Raw genomic sequence first — 25670 nt, forward strand, 5'->3', positions numbered from 1 at the left:
GTAATACTGATATGTATTTGAAATACATTGACAAAAAAACTGCTTTAATGTGGATAATGTGCTTTATAAATCAAATATTTTAATTTCAACTATGTATATATTATATATGGTTAAAAAAACAACGTATATGTTATATAAAGTAATTAAAAAAATTAAATTCCCATGGTTATAAGATTTCAAGTAATCTTACGATTCCATATTCTGGCCCGTTTTCAAGTATATTTTTTTCTATTATTTTTATTTTCAATAATATTTGTTGGAATTGTAAGTTTAAGCAATGTAGTCTATACAATCCAAATGTCTAAGGAGATTTTCAAAGCATCCATAGGGATCATATCTCTCAATGTGCAAAACTTTTTCCAAGTTTTTCACTCTAAAAGTGATTTGCACATCATGAGATTTGATCCCTCTTGGCACTTGCTAGATCCTTGGTTAAGATGGATCTATCCTAGTATATTTGAAGGCATCTTGGAAAATCTTTTGGGAGTATGTACATGTTGTTCCAATGACCCCCCTGTAATATTTTACTATTTCATTGTTCTTCTTTGTATTTATTTATTTTTATTCCTTTATTCTTTTCCTTTCTATCTCAACATTTACTTCAACCTTCTTTCTCATTTCGTCTTCTTTTATTTCCAATCTCTTTGCTTCCTCTTCCTCCTCTACTTTTATTTATTTTTTCTACCTCAACTTCTACTTTGTTTCGACCTTGTTGGATTTTAAGCACAATGAAACATTCTAAGTGTGAAAAAATACTAGACAAGCTATTTGCAAAACATGAAAGACTCATGGAAAAAACTGCTAAGAAATTGACTAATGAACCAAGGAGATAATTTGAATTACACATCAAACTTGATGTTACATTATTTTTGAAGATGAGAACAATATAAATACTCTTTAGGAGGAAGAACCAATTTGAATTATGGTGGGATTCCGAGAGCATGCACTCAATTCACTACAAAAGCAATTTTTCTATTCGGCAAGTAACTCAAAATTAGACCAAGAGACCCAGAATTAGAAAATATCCAATAATTGAGTGAATTGAAACTAAATGAAGTTATAAATTAGTTTAACTAATTTATATCCTCATATTCAAAAGAGAACGCATTAAACTTATTTAAACTCCAAAACAGGACTAAAATTCAACTAACAAGGGGAGTAGAGAGAAAAATGTTCACTTGACTATCTATTTTTTTCTTTCTTGTTGAAAAATACATCTACAAATTAGCAACCTCATGAATGGGCCTAGGAAGTGGCATATCTCGTCCTATAATTAATTACACCAAGACACATTCTACAACCCAATATGAGTATGAGGGTGATGTGTGATTATGTCCTTGCTAAATGTAGAGTTGACACATGTCCCTTTTAAAATAAAAATAAAATATTATCTAAAAATAAATAAGCAACGTTTATTTTATTTAAAAAAAATGAATATACATTTTTGTTAGTGTTGATTAAAAGAATTATAAAATATCAATAACCCGATGTTCTCTAGGTTTGTTATTGGTATTACAATCTAATAAGAAGGAGATGTGGCAAAAATATTTCACTCGCTCTCAAATATTTCAATGTCCATGTGAAGTAACATTATTTTATTTCAACTTTAGAGAAACGTTATCTATGTTAACTTATTTATTTCAAAAAATAAAATTATTTTAATATTGAGCATAATAAGATATTTCTATGCATAAGGAAAAGAAGTAATTGAAAGTTAAGAAATTGAAATATTTCTTAATAAAAATAATAAAAGGGAGATACATAATTAATTAAGTTCTTAATATAATATTAATTTATTGAAAAAATAAATAATAATTAAAAAATAAATGTGAGTCATCAATTAAATATTCATATATTTTTGTATTCTTTTTGTTTTCAATAATATTTGTTGGAATTCTAAATTTAAGCTATGTAGTCTATACAATCCAAGTGTCCAAGGAGATTTCCCAAACATCCATAGGGATCATATCTCTCCATGTCCAATCCTTTTACAAGTTTTGCACTCTAAAAGTGATTTTCACATCAAGAGATTTGATCCCTCTTGGGACTTGCTAGATCCTTGGTCAAGATGGATCTATACTGGTATACTTTAAGACATCCAAGAAGGGATTTTAGGAGTATTTACGTGTGTTCTGATGATCCCCTATATTATTTTACTATTTCATTTTTCTTCTTTGTCTTTCTTTATTTTTCTTCCTCTATTCCTTACCTTTCTGTCTCAACATTTACTTCAACCTTCCTTTTCATGTCTTCTTCTTCTATTTCCAATCTCTTTGCTTCCTCTTCCTCATCTACTTTTTTTTTTTACCTCAACTTCTTGTTTGCTTCATTCTTGTTGGATTTTACACATAATGAAACATTCTAAGTGTAAAATAATAGAGTAGCTAATTGGAAAACATGAAGGATTCATAGAACAAAACTGCTAAGAAATTGACTAATGAACCAAGGAGATAATTTGAATTACACATCAAACCCAATTTTACATTATTGTTGAAGATGAGAACAATATAAAGAGTCTTTAAGAGGATGAACCAATTTGAATTATGTTGGGATTCCAAGAGCACTCACTCAATTCACTAGAGAAGTTATTCTGCTACTTGGCAAGTAACTCAAAATTAAACCAAGAGACCCAAAATTAGCAAAATATCCAATAATAGAGTGAGTTGTAAATAAATGGAGTTATAAACCAGTTTAACTAATGTATAACCTCATATGCAAAAAACAATGAATTAAACTCATTTAAACTCCAAAATAGGACTAAAATTCAACTAACAAGGGGAGTAGAGAGAAAAATGGTGGCTAATTGCTAAAATATAGGGATGAATTTCCCATCCACAATAGGGAGGCCTATGGATGGTGGAATTCACATTAATGAAGTGTAAATGGTCATCTAATCCTCCAACTAGTGACGATTCTACACCACATGTCATGCTAGGTGGGATTCCCACTTAATAGACATGCTAAAAATAAAAAAACCTTAAAAATAGAAAATGTGCTAAATGATAGGGAATGTCTAGTAGCAAATGAAAAGTGGTCATATATGCCCCTAATAATGAATATAGGAGGGCTAATGATTTCCAAATCTTAGGTCCTCATGAACTACTAACTAAAATGTAATCCCAGTAGGTCTCTTCTACTAACTTCTCCCTTTTTATGTCTTGCTCAACCGCTTGCTCTATTTGCTTAAGATTTGACTTTAGTTTTTTTGTTGTGTAGATAGTTCTTCATCAACTTTCCACTTTATTTTTGCCTCTTCTTTGTTCTTTTATGTTTTTGTTTTTATTTATGATGATGTTGCATTCTAATTTGTACCACTTAAAAAAGCAAGGCTGTTTTCTTTATTTCTTCTCTTTCCACTCCTCATTAATATAGGGCTAAATGCTGATCAGATAAATCACATGATAGGAAACCACTTTTAAACCTCTCATCTTCATACTTATAAACATTTATGGTTCAACTTCCATTCTTGAAAACATAAAATTGTTTGGTCCATACAATCCCATGGAAATTGAGTACAATCCCATGGAAAATAGTCATGTAAGATATTTCCATTAATACCCATTTATTTAAAATAAATTTTGGCAATAAATTATAAAATTAAAATTAAAATTAAAATTAAAATTAAAATTCTAATTTTTATCTTCATTCATTCACATAACAAGATCTTATCATAATTATAACATATATATAAATTCCACATAGTCTTGGTGTTGGCTTACCAAAAAATCCAACTCAAATTCTTGTGCACTGCCACATTTATTTATGTTCCACACATATTGATAGTAAAATTGAACTAGCGGCTTTGATATGATCCATTACCATCACATCCTAAGAAAATGATTATTTGAATGAATAACATCAATGACGTATCAAGACATGGAAATTTTAAGGGTGGTGCCTAGAGTTTGATATATGACCTTGGCCAATGTTTGAATCATAGTGTTAGAAAGAACACTAACTGATTACATATAATACAAATTACAGACAACTACTCCAGTCTCCATCCATGAGATACTGGATTCTTATGCTCCATCATACCGATGCAAGCGACAGCGGCAAAAAGGGCTCAGAAGACAGCTACTCAAACAAGAGGAAGTTATAATAGTTATTATTATAGTTGTTATTTTTTTTTTTGCATTTTTTTGGTGTGGTATTTGGCATAAAAAATTAAAGTGAAATTTTGATTTGTGTTATTTAAACTTGTTTTTTTATTGTATATATGGATTCAGCACAGTAAAAAAACCTTAGGCACTTGGATTGTCCATGAGTACCTATCAAACTTGTCATTTCAATAAATTCCTACGAGATTTTAGAAAAAATAAATCAGAAAAATCCACCTAAAAAATTTCTAAAAAATCACATTAAAAACAACTCCACAGAGCACGTTTTACATTTTGGCCAATATGGAGAAAAATTAGCCGTCCTAATTTTTCCTTTACACCTTCCATGCTGATGTGTGCAACTCGCATTTTCCAATCCAGTAACGCTATCAATCCAACAAATCCACTAAGGTCTCTGGCTTCCTGTACAGAGATTATCATTTCACAGACACACACAGACCTTTATTACAAAGTACACAGACACATAGAGAACGTTCTACAACAGTTGTCCTAAGATGAAGGACATGAAAGTTTCTAGAGCAAGACTTATTTGTTGAATATCCAACCAAAACCACACCTTCGTCCTTGTTTTGTCCTTTCTCGAGTTCGCTCTCCTATATTTCTGATACGAGGTGCCAACATGCAAACATAATCCTGAGCCTTCCTTCCTTTACCAGAAGGACCACCTAATTTTTTTCACATTCCATCTCTCAACCAAGAATTCCAAGATGTCAGCATAGTCCCCTGCTGTATACACACCTAATCTCTGAGCAACAGGAAAAAAAATGGTTAAACAGATTACTATCCTGCCCATCATATATCCAATGGGCAGGCATTATAACATTTTTCTGCATCATATAACATTTTTCTGCATCAAATCTTCAAAAGCTAGCATTGTGGTGTCAGGATCAATCTCAAACAATTTTTCAACAATCTTTGTGTATGCAGTCTCATGGCGCTTCTCGTCAGCAGCAATAGTTCCACATATTTGGGCCAAATTCAGGTCACCATATCCTTTAGCAAATCTTGCAGTGTTGCCATGTAATATGAATGTTGCTCTTTCTTGGAAGGAAGTGTATATGAATCCAAGATAAAGACTATTTTCTGTACCTGGATACTGAACAGTAAAAAATGCTAATGTCAAGAAATTCTCATTCAAAACTAAAATATCCCGCACAAAGCTTCTAACATGTAATTTTTGAGTTTATTCCAGAATGTAATTCTTGAGTTTATTCTCAAACTCAACATATTACACGTCTGATAGACATAAGCAAAATCGATTATTTGGTCTAACTCATTTCTCTAAAATCTCAAAATATTTCTAAAATCTATCATCAAGATAAAAATTAATATATATTTGTTGAATCCCACATCTGGTTGCTACCCAGAGTAAGCATAATAAAATACTGACAAAATGGTTTCAACGTTGAGACACTGTGCCATTCCAAACCCCATAAGATACTGTATGGTTTTTTCAATCTGTGTCATGTCCACTCTGCCAGACAAGTAAAGATATTTATAAAGAAGATCACCATGTCTATTCTCCTCGGCTGTCCACATACGTGTCCATGTTACCCATGAAGTGAGACTGGCACCAGTTTCATCTCTTACACCATCATATGAGTTAACCTGAGTCTGATAATTAAGCAATGCTTCTTCAGTAATCATGTTTTCCACTAGACAAACTAAATAGTCATCCGGTAATTCATTGGACCGCTCCCGCAACTCTATAAGTTGGTCAATGAAGCCCTCTGAAGAAGGATCAGGCAAAAAGTCTTGTGGCTCTTAAGTTGGTCAATGAAGCCCTCTGAAGAAGGATCAGGCAAAAAGTCTTGTGGCTCCCAAGACTTTTCAACCGGCTTTAAATGAATCAGTATATTTTGCTCTGCCCACTCTAGAGATGTAAAGATCTCAACCCTCTCAGGTGGCATGGAATGGGCCATCTGGGCCACCTGTTCGTGAGCTTCATGCTGTTGGAAATAGATTCTGATCTTTTCAACTTCCCTGAAAGATGAAACCAACAGATTCTGATCTTTTCAACTTCCCTGAAAGATGAAACCAGCGACATTAGAGATTCAGAAATTCACAGAATGAAATGCATCTTAGGGAATTAAATGCAGGTGCCCTGCAAAACAACAAACTATGTCTTCCAAGTTAAAATAGGGATCACTGAAGTCGATCATCTCAAGCATGTAAACTCTATAAAACGGCAACCATTCCTTTAAACCCCAGAAGATTTCAACGATCCATATTTTTTTAACATAGTTTAAAAAAATTTACGATTTAGTATTGAAAATAAGAAAAAAATTTACAAAATTATGGGAAAATCATGTAGAAATTTCTACAAATTTGAGTTATAACTGTTAAATTTCAGGATTTTAGGTGCTCTAGGGATTTTTGATGGTGGTGAATCCATTTCCGCCAATTGATTCAAACACTCTAGCATTCAGACTTTTTGAATTTTTTTCCCAAGAAAAATAACTGCAATCCTAGATAATTTGTGACATCAATATACTACACTTTCTTTTTTGTCTGAGAAAATTTATAAATATATAATAATTTGACTACTAAAACTTATTTACACTCTATCTTTTAAGACAATTTTAAAAAATAATAATAATATTTTATTTAACATCATAATAAAATATATATAAACTTTTTGTAAAATTATATAAAAATATAGATATTTTTATACATACTTAGCTATTTGGATTAGACTAAACGAAAAAATTCCAAACACAGATGAAACAAATGAAAATAACACAAAAATTAATCATTTAAAAAAGGAAAAATCCCAACGTTTATGTAACACTGCGTAACAAAAATGGAAAAAACAAAAAAAAATCAATCATTTAAATACAATTATGAAAATAGAAAAATTCCAAACAATAAAACCTTTCTGTAACTCATACAAATACACAAAACAAATAGAAAAAACAAAAAAATTAATCATTTAAATAAAATTTCCAAAATAGAAAAATTCTAAATAATAAAAGCATAACATATAAAAATAGAAGACTTATCATGTTAGTAGGTGGCTAACAGACTTAAAAATACTATTAGGTAGTTATCAGACTTGGTTTCCATAAGAACAAGTTGAAACTACCTCACCTGGCTCGATGTAATTACAACTTGTTTATTTTATAATGAAAAAAAAAAATCTATCAAACTTACAAAAAAAATAAACATATGAAACAAATAGAAAATTCAAAAATAGAAAAATTCTAAATAATAAAAGCATAACATATAAAAATAGATATATGAAAAAAACTTATCATGCTGTTAGGTAGGTAACAGATTTGGTTTTCAGAAAAGCAAGTTGAAACCACCTCACCTGACTCTATGTGATTACAACTAGTTTATTTTTGTAATGAAAAAAAACAATAAAACTTAAAAAAAAAAAAAACATATTAAACAAATAGAAAAGAAAAAAAAAAAAAAAACAAAACGAAAAGAAAAATAAGCCCAGCATTAAAATAATAGAAAAATTCCGTGTGCATTTTGCAATATAAACAGCAGACATCATCTCCTCTGCCGAGGAGAAGAAAAACGAGAGAAGAAGCGGAAACATAGACGAGAGAAAAGCTCAACTAGCACTCGGAGACATAGACAAAAGAGAAACTCCAGAATCAAATCCGAGGCCAACAAGTATCAAATTTGAGGGGTAAGTCTGAAGGGTAATTCTATATTTTATATGGGAGGATTAAATTTATTTAACTTTTTTATATTGACCAGTTAAATTTATTGAACTCCTTTATGTTGACACTGAAATAAATTATTGTTTTATATGTAATTTAAAAATAATATAAAAATAAATTATTATTTTATATGTAATTTAAAATATTTTAAAATGTAATATATGCAATTTGGAAATGATATTATTGTTTTATATGTAATTTAAAAATGATTTAAAATGTTATTTATGTAATTTGGAAATAATTTAATATTTTATATAAAATTATTATTTTATAATTTTAAAATGTTAACAATATTCTTTTCAAAACATAATTTCTTACTCCAGTTAAATTTATTGAACTCCTCTACGTTGACACTAAAATAAATCATTGTTTTATATGTAATTTAAAATATTTTAAAATGTAATATATGCAATTTGGAAATGATATTATTGTTTTATATGTAATTTAAAAATAATTGAAAATGTTATATATGTAATTTGGAAATAATATATATTTTATATAAAGTGATTATTTTAAAATTTTAAAATTTTAACAATATTTTTTTCAAAACATAATTTCTTACTCATCAAATTAATTATGAAGAATTAAATATGACAATTATTGTTAAGTAAATAGATATAAATTAATAAGTTGACATGTTGATATAAAATATTCATTTAATTGGATTATTCATGGTAGTGAATCTTACCAATTACAAATTTAAATACTGTGGAAGAGACCATTTATATTTCTAGATGTTTAATAAATTATGTTTTAATTTATTTTGTGAGAAATATTGTGGTGTTTATAACGATAAAAAAATCAGAGTTCCAATTATTTCAAGACAAATAAAGAAAAATATTACTCATTGAAAGAAACTTATGTGATTAGGGAAATGTAACATACCTCGGAACCTCACATGTAAAAGCAGGGAGTTAGAATTTTCTTACACAAATTACCCACAAGTAGTTATCCAAATCACAGCTCCACATTCCTCATTAACCATTACATATATGTTCATAGAACATAAAGTAAATTTCAATAGAGGACAGTGAGTAGCATAACCATTGTCAACCACTGTCGTAGTATATTAACATAAATTGTCTCATCAACCTTGAATCCATTTCATGTTTTCTCTTAACCATATTAATTAATCACAAACTTGACATTATGATTATCACATCAAATAAGGAATCAACATCATCAAGGATTCAACACCATCAATCTGACACAATAAGCAATCACACCATTGAATACCGATATACCCTGGAAATCCTGTAGGGTGAAAATCAACAAACGTTTAATCTTATTATTAAACGCTCGCGAGGGTTTTCACCCCTCATTCAATGGATTATAAGGGATTCCATCCCTTATCCATTGTTATCAATTATTACAATTAAATATCATTAAAATGTCACATAACTAGCTAAAAGCTATTACATTTTCCAAGAAACCCTTTACCTACAAATCACCACTCTCTATATCTTTGTGGCATGATTTTTCTATCCATGTACGATTCCGCAATTCGTACTCATGAGCGTGGACCATTAGTTCTTCACCTACCACAATGTTAACATCATTTTTCTTTGGCGCAAACCACCATCCTTTCCTGTCATTGTTGTCGTCAACAATCTTTGGCAACAAGATTAGTTACAATATAATCAATCAATGACCAGTCTCTAAAAGTGATCTTTTAACATCTAGTCATGTGCGCGAGCAAGCATGTCATAATAATGAACTAGTACATATATTCAAGTAAATACTTGTTTTACTTTCCACAATGTTTATTCACACTAATGCATATTTCTCTTTAAGAGATCTAACCCATTAGTTCTACAAATCCATGTTCCTTCATACATGTAATAACCTATTGTTTCTATGCTCTTGCATATGTGTTCTTTTCACATAGTTATTTTTCAAGAACCCATCATAGTTTCTCTATCATTTATGTACAAAGCTATTATGCATTTGTTTCCATGAAAGTATCATAACAAAGTACTCATGCATTTGTTTCAACAAAGTATTATAATCAACCTTTCTTTTGCGAATAAGAACTAAGATAATAATATCCGTAACCATTTATGCATTAAACCATGCAAATAAATCAAACCACCCAACATGCAACAACCAAATCCTTTACCTCTTTACTCATCAAAACATGTAACTTTTGCAAACTCTTGCAAAGGGATTAACACCACTAACTTATCTTTCATGCATAAAAAGATATATTCTTTCCAAGAAAGTTCCTATGACTTATCTATATGCATTTTATCTATGCACAGGTTATTATCTTTCTCATAATTAAGTATTCTTCTTCAAAAAACCTTTCTTACTCATGAAAATATTTCACCAATTACCCTCTTTAATTTATATTCACTCCCAAGAAAATAACTTGGTTAAATAAGAGTATGCATCCTATCTTTACTTAGATAAAAGGTATTTGTATTGTTATATAAAAACAAGAAACCAAGAAAACATATAAAATATTCAATCTTTAACTCCATCCATTAACATATTTTCTTTACCAAGAAAACATATAAAATAATCAATCATTTACTACATGCATTCAATATTTTCTTTACCAAGAAAACATATAAAATAATTAATCTTTTACTGCATGCATTTAATATTTTCTTTACCAAGAAAACACATAAAATATTCAATCTTTAACTACATGCATTAACATATTTTCTTTACTAAAAAAACATATAAAATAATCAATCATTTATTGCATGCATTTAATATTTTCTTTACCAAGAAAACATATAAAATAATTAATCTTTTACTTATCAAGAAAACGTATAAAATATTCAATCTTTAATTGCATGCATTAACATATTTTCTTTACCAAGAAAACATATAAAATAATCAATCATTTACTGCATGCATTTAATATTTTCTTTACCAAGAAAACATATAAAATAATTAATCTTTTATTGCATGCTTGATATTTTCTTTACCAAGAAAACATATAAAATATTCATTCTTTAACTGCATGCATTAACATAATATTTTCCAACAATCCAAAAAACAACTTATTCTTCTCTATAAGGAATGCAGTTACTTATCTAATGGTGTAATATATTTGGATAATCTCTTGAAAACCAGAGAAAATCACCCTGCCTTTCAATAGTCTTAGGTTTCTTCGGCTCAGGCAGAGGAAGATATGTATTTGAAATACATTGACAAAAAAACTGCTTTAATGTGGATAATGTGCTTTATAAATCAAATATTTTAATTTCAACTATGTATATATTATATATGGTTAAAAAAACAACGTATATGTTATATAAAGTAATTAAAAAAATTAAATTCCCATGGTTATAAGATTTCAAGTAATCTTACGATTCCATATTCTGGCCCGTTTTCAAGTATATTTTTTTCTATTATTTTTATTTTCAATAATATTTGTTGGAATTGTAAGTTTAAGCAATGTAGTCTATACAATCCAAATGTCTAAGGAGATTTTCAAAGCATCCATAGGGATCATATCTCTCAATGTGCAAAACTTTTTCCAAGTTTTTCACTCTAAAAGTGATTTGCACATCATGAGATTTGATCCCTCTTGGCACTTGCTAGATCCTTGGTTAAGATGGATCTATCCTAGTATATTTGAAGGCATCTTGGAAAATCTTTTGGGAGTATGTACATGTTGTTCCAATGACCCCCCTGTAATATTTTACTATTTCATTGTTCTTCTTTGTATTTATTTATTTTTATTCCTTTATTCTTTTCCTTTCTATCTCAACATTTACTTCAACCTTCTTTCTCATTTCGTCTTCTTTTATTTCCAATCTCTTTGCTTCCTCTTCCTCCTCTACTTTTATTTATTTTTTCTACCTCAACTTCTACTTTGTTTCGACCTTGTTGGATTTTAAGCACAATGAAACATTCTAAGTGTGAAAAAATACTAGACAAGCTATTTGCAAAACATGAAAGACTCATGGAAAAAACTGCTAAGAAATTGACTAATGAACCAAGGAGATAATTTGAATTACACATCAAACTTGATGTTACATTATTTTTGAAGATGAGAACAATATAAATACTCTTTAGGAGGAAGAACCAATTTGAATTATGGTGGGATTCCGAGAGCATGCACTCAATTCACTACAAAAGCAATTTTTCTATTCGGCAAGTAACTCAAAATTAGACCAAGAGACCCAGAATTAGAAAATATCCAATAATTGAGTGAATTGAAACTAAATGAAGTTATAAATTAGTTTAACTAATTTATATCCTCATATTCAAAAGAGAACGCATTAAACTTATTTAAACTCCAAAACAGGACTAAAATTCAACTAACAAGGGGAGTAGAGAGAAAAATGTTCACTTGACTATCTATTTTTTTCTTTCTTGTTGAAAAATACATCTACAAATTAGCAACCTCATGAATGGGCCTAGGAAGTGGCATATCTCGTCCTATAATTAATTACACCAAGACACATTCTACAACCCAATATGAGTATGAGGGTGATGTGTGATTATGTCCTTGCTAAATGTAGAGTTGACACATGTCCCTTTTAAAATAAAAATAAAATATTATCTAAAAATAAATAAGCAAAGTTTATTTTATTTAAAAAAAATGAATATACATTTTTGTTAGTGTTGATTAAAAGAATTATAAAATATCAATAACCCGATGTTCTCTAGGTTTGTTATTGGTATTACAATCTAATAAGAAGGAGATGTGGCAAAAATATTTCACTCGCTCTCAAATATTTCAATGTCCATGTGAAGTAACATTATTTTATTTCAACTTTAGAGAAAAGTTATCTATGTTAACTAATTTATTTAAAAAAATAAAATTATTTTAATATTGAGCATAATAAGATATTTCTATGAATAAGGAAAAGAAGTAATTGAAAGTTAAGAAATTGAAATATTTCTTAATAAAAATAATAAAAGGGAGATACATAATTAATTAAGTTCTTAATATAATATTAATTTATTGAAAAAATAAATAATAATTAAAAAATAAATGTGAGTCATTAATTAAATATTCATATATTTTTGTATTCTTTTTGTTTTCAATAATATTTGTTGGAATTCTAAATTTAAGCTATGTAGTCTATACAATCCAAGTGTCCAAGGAGATTTCCCAAACATCCATAGGGATCATATCTCTCCATGTCCAATCCTTTTACAAGTTTTGCACTCTAAAAGTGATTTTCACATCAAGAGATTTGATCCCTCTTGGGACTTGCTAGATCCTTGGTTAAGATGGATCTATACTGGTATACTTTAAGACATCCAAGAAGGGATTTTAGGAGTATTTACGTGTGTTCTGATGATCCCCTATATTATTTTACTATTTCATTTTTCTTCTTTGTCTTTCTTTATTTTTCTTCCTCTATTCCTTACCTTTCTGTCTCAACATTTACTTCAACCTTCCTTTTCATGTCTTCTTCTTCTATTTCCAATCTCTTTGCTTCCTCTTCCTCATCTACTTTTTTTTTTTTACCTCAACTTCTTGTTTGCTTCATTCTTGTTGGATTTTACACATAATGAAACATTCTAAGTGTAAAATAATAGAGTAGCTAATTGGAAAACATGAAGGATTCATAGAACAAAACTGCTAAGAAATTGACTAATGAACCAAGGAGATAATTTGAATTACACATCAAACCCAATTTTACATTATTGTTGAAGATGAGAACAATATAAAGAGTCTTTAAGAGGATGAACCAATTTGAATTATGTTGGGATTCCAAGAGCACTCACTCAATTCACTAGAGAAGTTATTCTGCTACTTGGCAAGTAACTCAAAATTAAACCAAGAGACCCAAAATTAGCAAAATATCCAATAATAGAGTGAGTTGTAAATAAATGGAGTTATAAACCAATTTAACTAATGTATAACCTCATATGCAAAAAACAATGAATTAAACTCATTTAAACTCCAAAATAGGACTAAAATTCAACTAACAAGGGGAGTATAGAGAAAAATGGTGGCTAATTGCTAAAATATAGGGATGAATTTCCCATCCACAATAGGGAGGCCTATGGATGGTGGAATTCACATTAATGAAGTGTAAATGGTCATCTAATCCTCCAACTAGTGACGATTCTACACCACATGTCATGCTAGGTGGGATTCCCACTTAATAGACATGCTAAAAATAAAAAAACCTTAAAAATAGAAAATGTGCTAAATGATAGGGAATGTCTAGTAGCAAATGAAAAGTGGTCATATATGCCCCTAATAATGAATATAGGAGGGCTAATGATTTCCAGATCTTAGGTCCTCATGAACTACTAACTAAAATGTAATCCTAGTAGGTCTCTTCTACTAACTTCTCCCTTTTTATGTCTTGCTCAACCGCTTGCTCTATTTGCTTAAGATTTGACTTTAGTTTTTTTGTTGTGTAGATAGTTCTTCATCAACTTTCCACTTTATTTTTGCCTCTTCTTTGTTCTTTTATGTTTTTGTTTTTATTTATGATGATGTTGCATTCTAATTTGTACCACTTAAAAAAGCAAGGCTGTTTTCTTTATTTCTTCTCTTTCCACTCCTCATTAATATAGGGCTAAATGCTGATCAGATAAATCACATGATAGGAAACCACTTTTAAACCTCTCATCTTCATACTTATAAACATTTATGGTTCAACTTCCATTCTTGAAAACATAAAATTGTTTGGTCCATACAATCCCATGGAAATTGAGTACAATCCCATGGAAAATAGTCATGTAAGATATTTCCATTAATACCCATTTATTTAAAATAAATTTTGGCAATAAATTATAAAATTAAAATTAAAATTAAAATTCTAATTTTTATCTTCATTCATTCACATAACAAGATCTTATCATAATTATAACATATATATAAATTCCACATAGTCTTGGTGTTGGCTTACCAAAAAATCCAACTCAAATTCTTGTGCACTGCCGCATTTATTTATGTTCCACACATATTGATAGTAAAATTGAACTAGCGGCTTTGATATGATCCATTACCATCACATCCTAAGAAAATGATTATTTGAATGAATAACATCAATGACGTATCAAGACATGGAAATTTTAAGGGTGGTGCCTAGAGTTTGATATATGACCTTGGCCAATGTTTGAATCATAGTGTTAGAAAGAACACTAACTGATTACATATAATACAAATTACAGACAACTACTCCAGTCTCCATCCATGAGATACTGGATTCTTATGCTCCATCATACCGATGCAAGCGACAGCGGCAAAAAGGGCTCAGAAGACAGCTACTCAAACAAGAGGAAGTTATTATTATAGTTGTTATTTTTTTTTTTGCATTTTTTTGGTGTGGTATTTGGCATAAAAAATTAAAGTGAAATTTTGATTTGTGTTATTTAAACTTGTTTTTTTATTGTATATATGGATTCAGCACAGTAAAAAAACCTTAGGCACTTGGATTGTCCATGAGTACCTATCAAACTTGTCATTTCAATAAATTCCTACGAGATTTTAGAAAAAATAAATCAGAAAAATCCACCTAAAAAATTTCTAAAAAATCACGTTAAAAACAATTCCACAGAGCACGTTTTACATTTTGGCCAATATGGAGAAAAATTAGCCGTCCTAATTTTTCCTTTACACCTCCCATGCTGATGTGTGCAACTCGCATTTTCCAATCCAGTAACGCTATCAATCCAACAAATCCACTAAGGTCTCTGGCTTCCTGTACAGAGATTATCATTTCACAGACACACACAGACCTTTATTACAAAGTACACAGACACATAGAGAACGTTCTACAACAGTTGTCCTAAGATGAAGGACATGAAAGTTTCTAGAGCAAGACTTATTTGTTGAATATCCAACTAAAACCACACCTTCGTCCTTGTTTTGTCCTTTGTCGAGTTCGCTCTCCTATATTTCTGATACGAGGTGCCAACATGCAAACATAATCCTGAGCCTTCCTTCCTTTACCAGAAGGACCACCTAATTTTTTTCACATTCCATCTCTCAACCAAGAATTCCAAGATGTCAGCATAGTCCCCTGCTGTATACACACCTAATCTCTGAGCAACAGGAAAAAAAATGGTTAAACAGATTACTATCCTGCCCATCATATATCCAATGGGCAGGCATTATAACATTTTTCTGCATCATATAACATTTTTCTGCATCAAATCTTCAAAAGCTAGCATTGTGGTGTCAGGATCAATCTCAAACAATTTTTCAACAATCTTTGTGTATGCAGTCTCATGGCGCTTCTCGTCAGCAGCAATAGTTCCACATATTTGGGCCAAATTCAGGTCACCATATCCTTTAGCAAATCTTGCAGTGTTGCCATGTAATATGAATGTTGCTCTTTCTTGGAAGGAAGTGTATATGAATCCAAGATAAAGACTATTTTCTGTACCTGGATACTGAACAGTAAAAAATGCTAATGTCAAGAAATTCTCATTCAAAACTAAAATATCCCGCACAAAGCTTCTAACATGTAATTTTTGAGTTTATTCCAGAATGTAATTCTTGAGTTTATTCTCAAACTCAACATATTACACGTCTGATAGACATAAGCAAAATCGATTATTTGGTCTAATTCATTTCTCTAAAATCTCAAAATATTTCTAAAATCTATCATCAAGATAAAAATTAATATATATTTGTTGAATCCCACATCTGGTTGCTACCCAGAGTAAGCATAATAAAATACTGACAAAATGGTTTCAACGTTGAGACACTGGGCCATTCCAAACCCCATAAGATACTGTATGGTTTTTTCAATCTGTGTCATGTCCACTCTGCCAGACAAGTAAAGATATTTATAAAGAAGATCACCATGTCTATTCTCCTCGGCTGTCCACATACGTGTCCATGTTACCCATGAAGTGAGACTGGCACCAGTTTCATCTCTTACACCATCATATGAGTTAACCTGAGTCTGATAATTAAGCAATGCTTCTTCAGTAATCATGTTTTCCACTAGACAAACTAAATAGTCATCCGGTAATTCATTGGACCGCTCCCGCAACTCTATAAGTTGGTCAATGAAGCCCTCTGAAGAAGGATCAGGCAAAAAGTCTTGTGGCTCCCAAGACTTTTCAACCGGCTTTAAATGAATCAGTATATTTTGCTCTGCCCACTCTAGAGATGTAAAGATCTCAACCCTCTCAGGTGGCATGGAATGGGCCATCTGGGCCACCTGTTCGTGAGCTTCATGCTGTTGGAAATAGATTCTGATCTTTTCAACTTCCCTGAAAGATGAAACCAACAGATTCTGATCTTTTCAACTTCCCTGAAAGATGAAACCAGCGACATTAGAGATTCAGAAATTCACAGAATGAAATGCATCTTAGGGAATTAAATGCAGGTGCCCTGCAAAACAACAAACTATGTCTTCCAAGTTAAAATAGGGATCACTGAAGTCGATCATCTCAAGCATGTAAACTCTATAAAACGGCAACCTTTCCTTTAAACCCCAGAAGATTTCAACGATCCATATTTTTTTAACATAGTTTAAAAAAATTTACGATTTAGTATTGAAAATAAGAAAAAAATTTACAAAATTATGGGAAAATCATGTAGAAATTTCTACAAATTTGAGTTATAACTGTTAAATTTCAGGATTTTAGGTGCTCTAGGGATTTTTGATGGTGGTGAATCCATTTCCGCCAATTGATTCAAACACTCTAGCATTCAGACTTTTTAAATTTTTTTCCCAAGAAAAATAACTGCAATCCTAGATAATTTGTGACATCAATATACTACACTTTCTTTTTTGTCTGACAAAATTTATAAATATATAATAATTTGACTACTAAAACTTATTTACACTCTATCTTTTAAGACAATTTTAAAAAATAATAATAATAATTTTATTTAACATCATAATAAAATATATATAAACTTTTTGTAAAATTATATAAAAATATAGATATTTTTATACATACAAACACAGATGAAACAAATGAAAATAACACAAAAATTAATCATTTAAAAAAGGAAAAATCCCAACGTTTATGTAACACTGCGTAACAAAAATGGAAAAAACAAAAAAAAATCAATCATTTAAATACAATTATGAAAATAGAAAAATTCCAAACAATAAAACCTTTCTGTAACTCATACAAATACACAAAACAAATAGAAAAAACAAAAAAATTAATCATTTAAATAAAATTTCCAAAATAGAAAAATTCTAAATAATAAAAGCATAACATATAAAAATAGATATATGAAAAAGACTTATCATGTTAGTAGGTGGCTAACAGACTTAAAAATACTATTAGGTAGTTATCAGACTTGGTTTCCATAAGAACAAGTTGAAACTACCTCACCTGGCTCGATGTAATTACAACTTGTTTATTTTATAATGAAAAAAAAAAATCTATCAAACTTACAAAAAAAAATAAACATATGAAACAAATAGAAAATTCAAAAATAGAAAAATTCTAAATAATAAAAGCATAACATATAAAAATAGATATATGAAAAAAACTTATCATGCTGTTAGGTAGGTAACAGATTTGGTTTTCAGAAAAGCAAGTTGAAACCACCTCACCTGACTCTATGTGATTACAACTAGTTTATTTTTGTAATGAAAAAAAACAATAAAACTTAAAAAAAAAAAAAACATATTAAACAAATAGAAAAGAAAAAAAAAAAAAAAACAAAACGAAAAGAAAAATAAGCCCAGCATTAAAATAATAGAAAAATTCCGTGTGCATTTTGCAATATAAACAGCAGACATCATCTCCTCTGCCGAGGAGAAGAAAAACGAGAGAAGAAGCGGAAACATAGACGAGAGAAAAGCTCAACTAGCACTCGGAGACATAGACAAAAGAGAAACTCCAGAATCAAATCCGAGGCCAACAAGTATCAAATTTGAGGGGTAAGTCTGAAGGGTAATTCTATATTTTATATGGGAGGATTAAATTTATTTAACTTTTTTATATTGACCAGTTAAATTTATTGAACTCCTTTATGTTGACACTGAAATAAATTATTGTTTTATATGTAATTTAAAAATAATATAAAAATAAATTATTATTTTATATGTAATTTAAAATATTTTAAAATGTAATATATGCAATTTGGAAATGATATTATTGTTTTATATGTAATTTAAAAATGATTTAAAATGTTATTTATGTAATTTGGAAATAATTTAATATTTTATATAAAATTATTATTTTATAATTTTAAAATGTTAACAATATTCTTTTCAAAACATAATTTCTTACTCCAGTTAAATTTATTGAACTCCTCTACGTTGACACTAAAATAAATCATTGTTTTATATGTAATTTAAAATATTTTAAAATGTAATATATGCAATTTGGAAATGATATTATTGTTTTATATGTAATTTAAAAATAATTGAAAATGTTATATATGTAATTTGGAAATAATATATATTTTATATAAAGTGATTATTTTAAAATTTTAAAATTTTAACAATATTTTTTTCAAAACATAATTTCTTACTCATCAAATTAATTATGAAGAATTAAATATGACAATTATTGTTAAGTAAATAGATATAAATTAATAAGTTGACATGTTGATATAAAATATTCATTTAATTGGATTATTCATGGTAGTGAATCTTACCAATTACAAATTTAAATACTGTGGAAGAGACCATTTATATTTCTAGATGTTTAATAAATTATGTTTTAATTTATTTTGTGAGAAATATTGTGGTGTTTATAACAATTTAAATACTGTGGAAGAGACCATTTATATTTCTAGATGTTTAATAAATTATGTTTTAATTTATTTTGTGAGAAATATTGTGGTGTTTATAACGATAAAAAAATCAGAGTTCCAATTATTTCAAGACAAATAAAGAAAAATATTACTCATTGAAAGAAACTTATGTGATTAGGGAAATGTAACATACCTCGGAACCTCACATGTAAAAGCAGGGAGTTAGAATTTTCTTACACAAATTACCCACAAGTAGTTATCCAAATCACAGCTCCACATTCCTCATTAACCATTACATATATGTTCATAGAACATAAAGTAAATTTCAATAGAGGACAGTGAGTAGCATAACCATTGTCAACCACTGTCGTAGTATATTAACATAAATTGTCTCATCAACCTTGAATCCATTTCATGTTTTCTCTTAACCATATTAATTAATCACAAACTTGACATTATGATTATCACATCAAATAAGGAATCAACATCATCAAGGATTCAACACCATCAATCTGACACAATAAGCAATCACACCATTGAATACCGATATACCCTGGAAATCCTGTAGGGTGAAAATCAACAAACGTTTAATCTTATTATTAAACGCTCGCGAGGGTTTTCACCCCTCATTCAATGGCTTATAAGGGATTCCATCCCTTATCAATTGTTATCAATTATTACAATTAAATATCATTAAAATGTCACATAACTAGCTAAAAGCTATTACATTTTCCAAGAAACCCTTTACCTACAAATCACCACTCTCTATATCTTTGTGGCATGATTTTTCTATCCATGTACGATTCCGCAATTCGTACTCATGAGCGTGGACCATTAGTTCTTCACCTACCACAATGTTAACATCATTTTTCTTTGGCGCAAACCACCATCCTTTCCTGTCATTGTTGTCGTCAACAATCTTTGGCAACAAGATTAGTTACAATATAATCAATCAATGACCAGTCTCTAAAAGTGATCTTTTAACATCTAGTCATGTGCGCGAGCAAGCATGTCATAATAATGAACTAGTACATATATTCAAGTAAATACTTGTTTTACTTTCCACAATGTTTATTCACACTAATGCATATTTCTCTTTAAGAGATCTAACCCATTAGTTCTACAAATCCATGTTCCTTCATACATGTAATAACCTATTGTTTCTATGCTCTTGCATATGTGTTCTTTTCACATAGTTATTTTTCAAGAACCCATCATAGTTTCTCTATCATTTATGTACAAAGCTATTATGCATTTGTTTCCATGAAAGTATCATAACAAAGTACTCATGCATTTGTTTCAACAAAGTATTATAATCAACCTTTCTTTTGCGAATAAGAACTAAGATAATAATATCCGTAACCATTTATGCATTAAACCATGCAAATAAATCAAACCACCCAACATGCAACAACCAAATCCTTTACCTCTTTACTCATCAAAACATGTAACTTTTGCAAACTCTTGCAAAGGGATTAACACCACTAACTTATCTTTCATGCATAAAAAGATATATTCTTTCCAAGAAAGTTCCTATGACTTATCTATATGCATTTTATCTATGCACAGGTTATTATCTTTCTCATAATTAAGTATTCTTCTTCAAAAAACCTTTCTTACTCATGAAAATATTTCACCAATTACCCTCTTTAATTTATATTCACTCCCAAGAAAATAACTTGGTTAAATAAGAGTATGCATCCTATCTTTACTTAGATAAAAGGTATTTGTATTGTTATATAAAAACAAGAAACCAAGAAAACATATAAAATATTCAATCTTTAACTCCATCCATTAACATATTTTCTTTACCAAAAAAACATATAAAATAATCAATCATTTACTACATGCATTTAATATTTTCTTTACCAAGAAAACATATAAAATAATTAATCTTTTACTGCATGCATTTAATATTTTCTTTACCAAGAAAACATATAAAATATTCAATCTTTAACTGCATGCATTAACATATTTTCTTTACCAAGAAAACATATAAAATAATCAATCATTTACTACATGCATTTAATATTTTCTTTACCAAGAAAACATATAAAATAATTAATCTTTTACTTATCAAGAAAACGTATAAAATATTCAATCTTTAATTGCATGCATTAACATATTTTCTTTACCAAGAAAACATATAAAATAATCAATCATTTACTGCATGCATTTAATATTTTCTTTACCAAGAAAACATATAAAATAATTAATCTTTTATTGCATGCTTGATATTTTCTTTACCAAGAAAACATATAAAATATTCATTTTTTAACTGTATGCATTAACATAATATTTTCCAACAATCCAAAAAAACAACTTATTCTTCTCTATAAAGAATGTAGTTACTTATCTAATGGTGTAATATATTTGGATAATCTCTTGAAAACCAGAGAAAATCACCCTGCCTTTCAATAGTCTTAGGTTTCTTCGGCTCAGGCAGAGGAAGCTTTGGAAACCGTCACAGTCAGCACTCCATCTTGCTGCATCGCCATCGTGAATACCAACTGCCCCAAAAAGCACATATTGTCAGTGCCTCCATTGTAGGCAATATCGGCATCGATTCTTCACAAGTTTCTTGTCGTTGCCTTTGAGTGAAGAATGGCCACATGCATCTCATCACCGAAGCCATTGGAATAAGCAGTCTACTTTGCTGTCTAGTTGCATCAGTGGCTGTCAAGATTTTTGAGAAATAAGTGCATTCTTGCCCAATCAACATCAAAGCATGAGATGCTCTAAAATTGTGAAATCCATGGAATCTATCCACGAAACACGCCCAACTTCTTGATGCATAAAACACGTAAATTGCTGTTGCTCCTCTCTTGCTTGTAGCTCCTGGACAATGAATAGGAGAAAGAAATAGTGAGTCCATAAAATAAATGCCCAGAATGTGGGTTATGGACCAGACCAAATGGCCACCACGCAAAAGAAATTCTATCTGCCATAAAACAGGAAGGACGCATTCCTTTTTCTCGTCACTCCATCAGTTATTCTAATATCATGGAGGCAGATCAAAACACATGCAACCGAATCGAATGCTCTCCTCCCGTTGTTACTGTGAGGCAACCCGATTCAAACCAAACGTGTAACCGTTTTCTTCCATACCATTCGCCATTCCGTGGGAGACTTTCCTTGTTTCTTGCCTAGGATTCCCATTTAGTGTCACAACTACCAAGAATTAGTTTTTGAACTGATTCGTAACTCTTTGATTTTACATTGAGTTATCTTAGGGATGTTACAAGAAATTATTAATTATTAATAGATAAACTATCCTTAACATGATTTTTTTTTTAATTGATAGAGAAGAAAAGAGCATTTCAAATGTTACAATTATATTAAAAATTATATTATGAAAAGTTATTTGTTAAAAAATAGACATAACAACAATAATATTATTAAATAAATTACTTGTTAAAGAAGAAAAAAATCAATATAAATATCCTATTTAAATTAAAATTAGCAAAACTATAATTTTAAAATTTTATACACTGTTGAGACCTAAATTTAAACCAACAATTATTAAAATCTCAATAATGTTTTGTTTCTTTGGTTTCCATACCTACAACTAACAATAATAAGATGCAATCATGTAGCAAATAAGGAGTTCAGTTTTTCTCATATTATGCGAACCCAATTAAATATTCCATGGCGCTTCCTCACTCACTAAGAAATGAGATTTGAAATGGTTCCCATTGCACTAGAGCTTATCCATAATATTGTGTAATAAGTAGTGAAAACTTTATTAACTAAAAGTGTCATCTAAGAAATTTTCTTAATTAAAAATGTCATCTAAAACCTATTTCATTGCACTAAGAGGCTTTCTACAACCCACTATGGGGTAGATGTCAAGCGTAAATTTTTAACATTTATCATTAAAAAATTTAATATTTAACAAAATTAATCTAATGTCAATGTCGACCCTAAATAAAAATCGATATAGAGGTAGACGTGTAGGCATAAATATTTAAAATTTAACATAAACATTTAACATTTATATGTTGGCTCAATTAAAAAATAACCAGCCTAGATCCATCTTAACCTCAGATCTATCAAGCACCGAGATGGATGAAATCTCTTGAGATACAAACCTCTTTTAAAATGAAAAGAGACTTGATCCCTCTTGACGCTTGATAAATTTGGGGTTAAGATGGATATAGGTTGGTTTTTGTATACACACATATCACATCTAGGTTTGATCCATCTCTCGCTCTCCCTCACACTATCTCCATCTCTCCCTCATCACCCTCTCTCTCTCCACCTTTCTTTCTTTATGTATTTCTGCTTCCCTCCCTCTCTCCCCTATACAACTCCATCTCTCTCTTAAGTCCTCTTTCTTTTGCTTCCTCGCTCTCCCTTTCCCTCCCCCCTCCCTCTCTCTCCTCCCCATCACTCTCTCCTTTTTCCCTCCAACTCTATCACTATCTCCCTCCCTATCTCCTTCTCTCTCTACCCTTCCCTCCCCCCTTCTCTCCGCCCTCCATTTTCATGTCACCCTTTTTCTCTTTCCCTTCTCTCCCTTTCTCTCTCTTATCCTTCTCTCTCTCTTCCCTCCTCTCCTCTCTCACTCACTCTCTCTCCATCTCTCCCTTGTCATTCCCTCTCTCTCTCCACCTATATCTTTCTATGCCTTTGTTCTTCTCTCTCTCTCTCCCCCACTCCAATTCCATATCTCTCTCCCTTTCTCTCCCACCTCCCTTTGTCTTTCCACCCACCTCTCTCTCTCTCTCTCTCTCTCTCTCTCTCTGTATATATATATATATACCCTCCAACTCTATCACTATCTCCCTCCCTCCCTCTCTCTCTCTCTCCCCCCTCTCTCCCTCCATCTCTATGTCCCCCCCTCTCTCCATGTCTCCCTTGTCACTCCCTCTCTCTACCTATATCTGTCTATTTATTTGTTCTTCCCTCCCTCTTTCTCTCTCCCTCTCCCCTCTCCCTCCCCTCCTCTCTCTCTTCATTCTTCTCTCCCTCTCACTTACACCTCTCTCTATCTGTCTTATCCTCATTACTCTCTCTCTCTCCATCCTCTAGCTTTATCACTATCTCCGTCCCTCTCTCCTTCTCTCTCCCCTCCTTACACCTCTTTCTATCTCTCTTATCCCCATTACTCTCTCTATCTATCCTCTAGCTCCTCACTATCTCCTTCCCTCTCTCTTTCTCTTCACCCTCCTCTCTCCATGCTCACCCCCTCCATCCCCATGATGGAGAATTTTCACTTTATGTAAGCAATGTTATATGTAACATTTAAAATTTTTGACATTTTAATATTTTAAATTGTGAAATGAGTTATGCTTTTTGCCATGTGGTATTGATAATACATGGTATTATAGAAAAACCTATTTACAAGTTAATAATATCCGTGGTAAAGTTGGGTTGGGTATCCATGGTTAAGAAACTTGTTATATTGTAACTTTATTGTAAGTATTATGTTTCTATGTGCTTATTAATAAAATTTAAATATCGTTATCAAATCATTATTAGCCCCTTCAGGGTAGGATTCTAACAATATATTTGTCTATTGATCACTATTAATTTAGCATTCACCAATGCAAATTATAATGTTAAACTTTGAAAAATAAATATTTATTTTTCAACATTATTTAAAAAAATATTTTTCAAACATTTGATTGCACCACAAATTGAAGTTCTTATTGCACCCTTTGCACAATATAATGCCATATGGATAACTATATTACATATTTTATGCTATAATTAAGGGATATGGTTTCAATATGCATGTATAATTTTTAGATATTTGTGTAGTGATTTTTTTATTCCTAAGCTTTACAAGAGAAACATCCAAAAATAAAATACTTAAAAATAAGTTATACTAAAGTAAATAACATATCTACCATCAATTATTTCCGACCATAATTTAAGCAAGTATTTTCATAAAAGATTGATAGGAACAAGAGTTAAAAAATTTATTTACATGAGTTACTTCTCACTGTTCTTTAATTTTTATTCAGCAATTATGTAGGAGTAAAATTGTAAATGTGTAGAATTACTAGTGGTTACTACCCATCAAAATTTATGCAAGCTCTTTCGCTTGAGAAAGCAATTTACTTATCCACTTTATGTCACAATTTATTAGTGATTGCTAAAGAAAGACTATAAGATTATTTGTCTATCAACCATTATTGATTTAGCATTAATCAATGTAACTTATAATTATCTATGCAAATTTTCTCAAAGCATATTAGTGATTGCTAAAGAAAGACTATAGGATTATTTGTCTATCAACCGTTA

The 25670-nt window shown here is 30.1% G+C and overlaps 2 pseudogenes; both read right to left on the minus strand.

Moving 5' to 3' along the window:
- Positions 1-4361: 4361 nt before the first annotated feature.
- On the minus strand, positions 4362-13179 carry LOC149203227 (stearoyl-[acyl-carrier-protein] 9-desaturase, chloroplastic-like; annotated as a pseudogene).
- Positions 13180-15273: 2094 nt separating this feature from the next.
- Positions 15274-22536, minus strand: LOC149203228 (stearoyl-[acyl-carrier-protein] 9-desaturase, chloroplastic-like; annotated as a pseudogene).
- Between the last annotated feature and the right edge of the window lie 3134 nt (positions 22537-25670).

The sequence above is a fragment of the Pinus tabuliformis genome, chromosome 2_1 (assembly GCF_031772625.1).
Source record: "Pinus tabuliformis cultivar Carrire ecotype Pingquan chromosome 2_1, CPIR1, whole genome shotgun sequence".
Classification (NCBI taxonomy): domain Eukaryota; kingdom Viridiplantae; phylum Streptophyta; class Pinopsida; order Pinales; family Pinaceae; genus Pinus; species Pinus tabuliformis.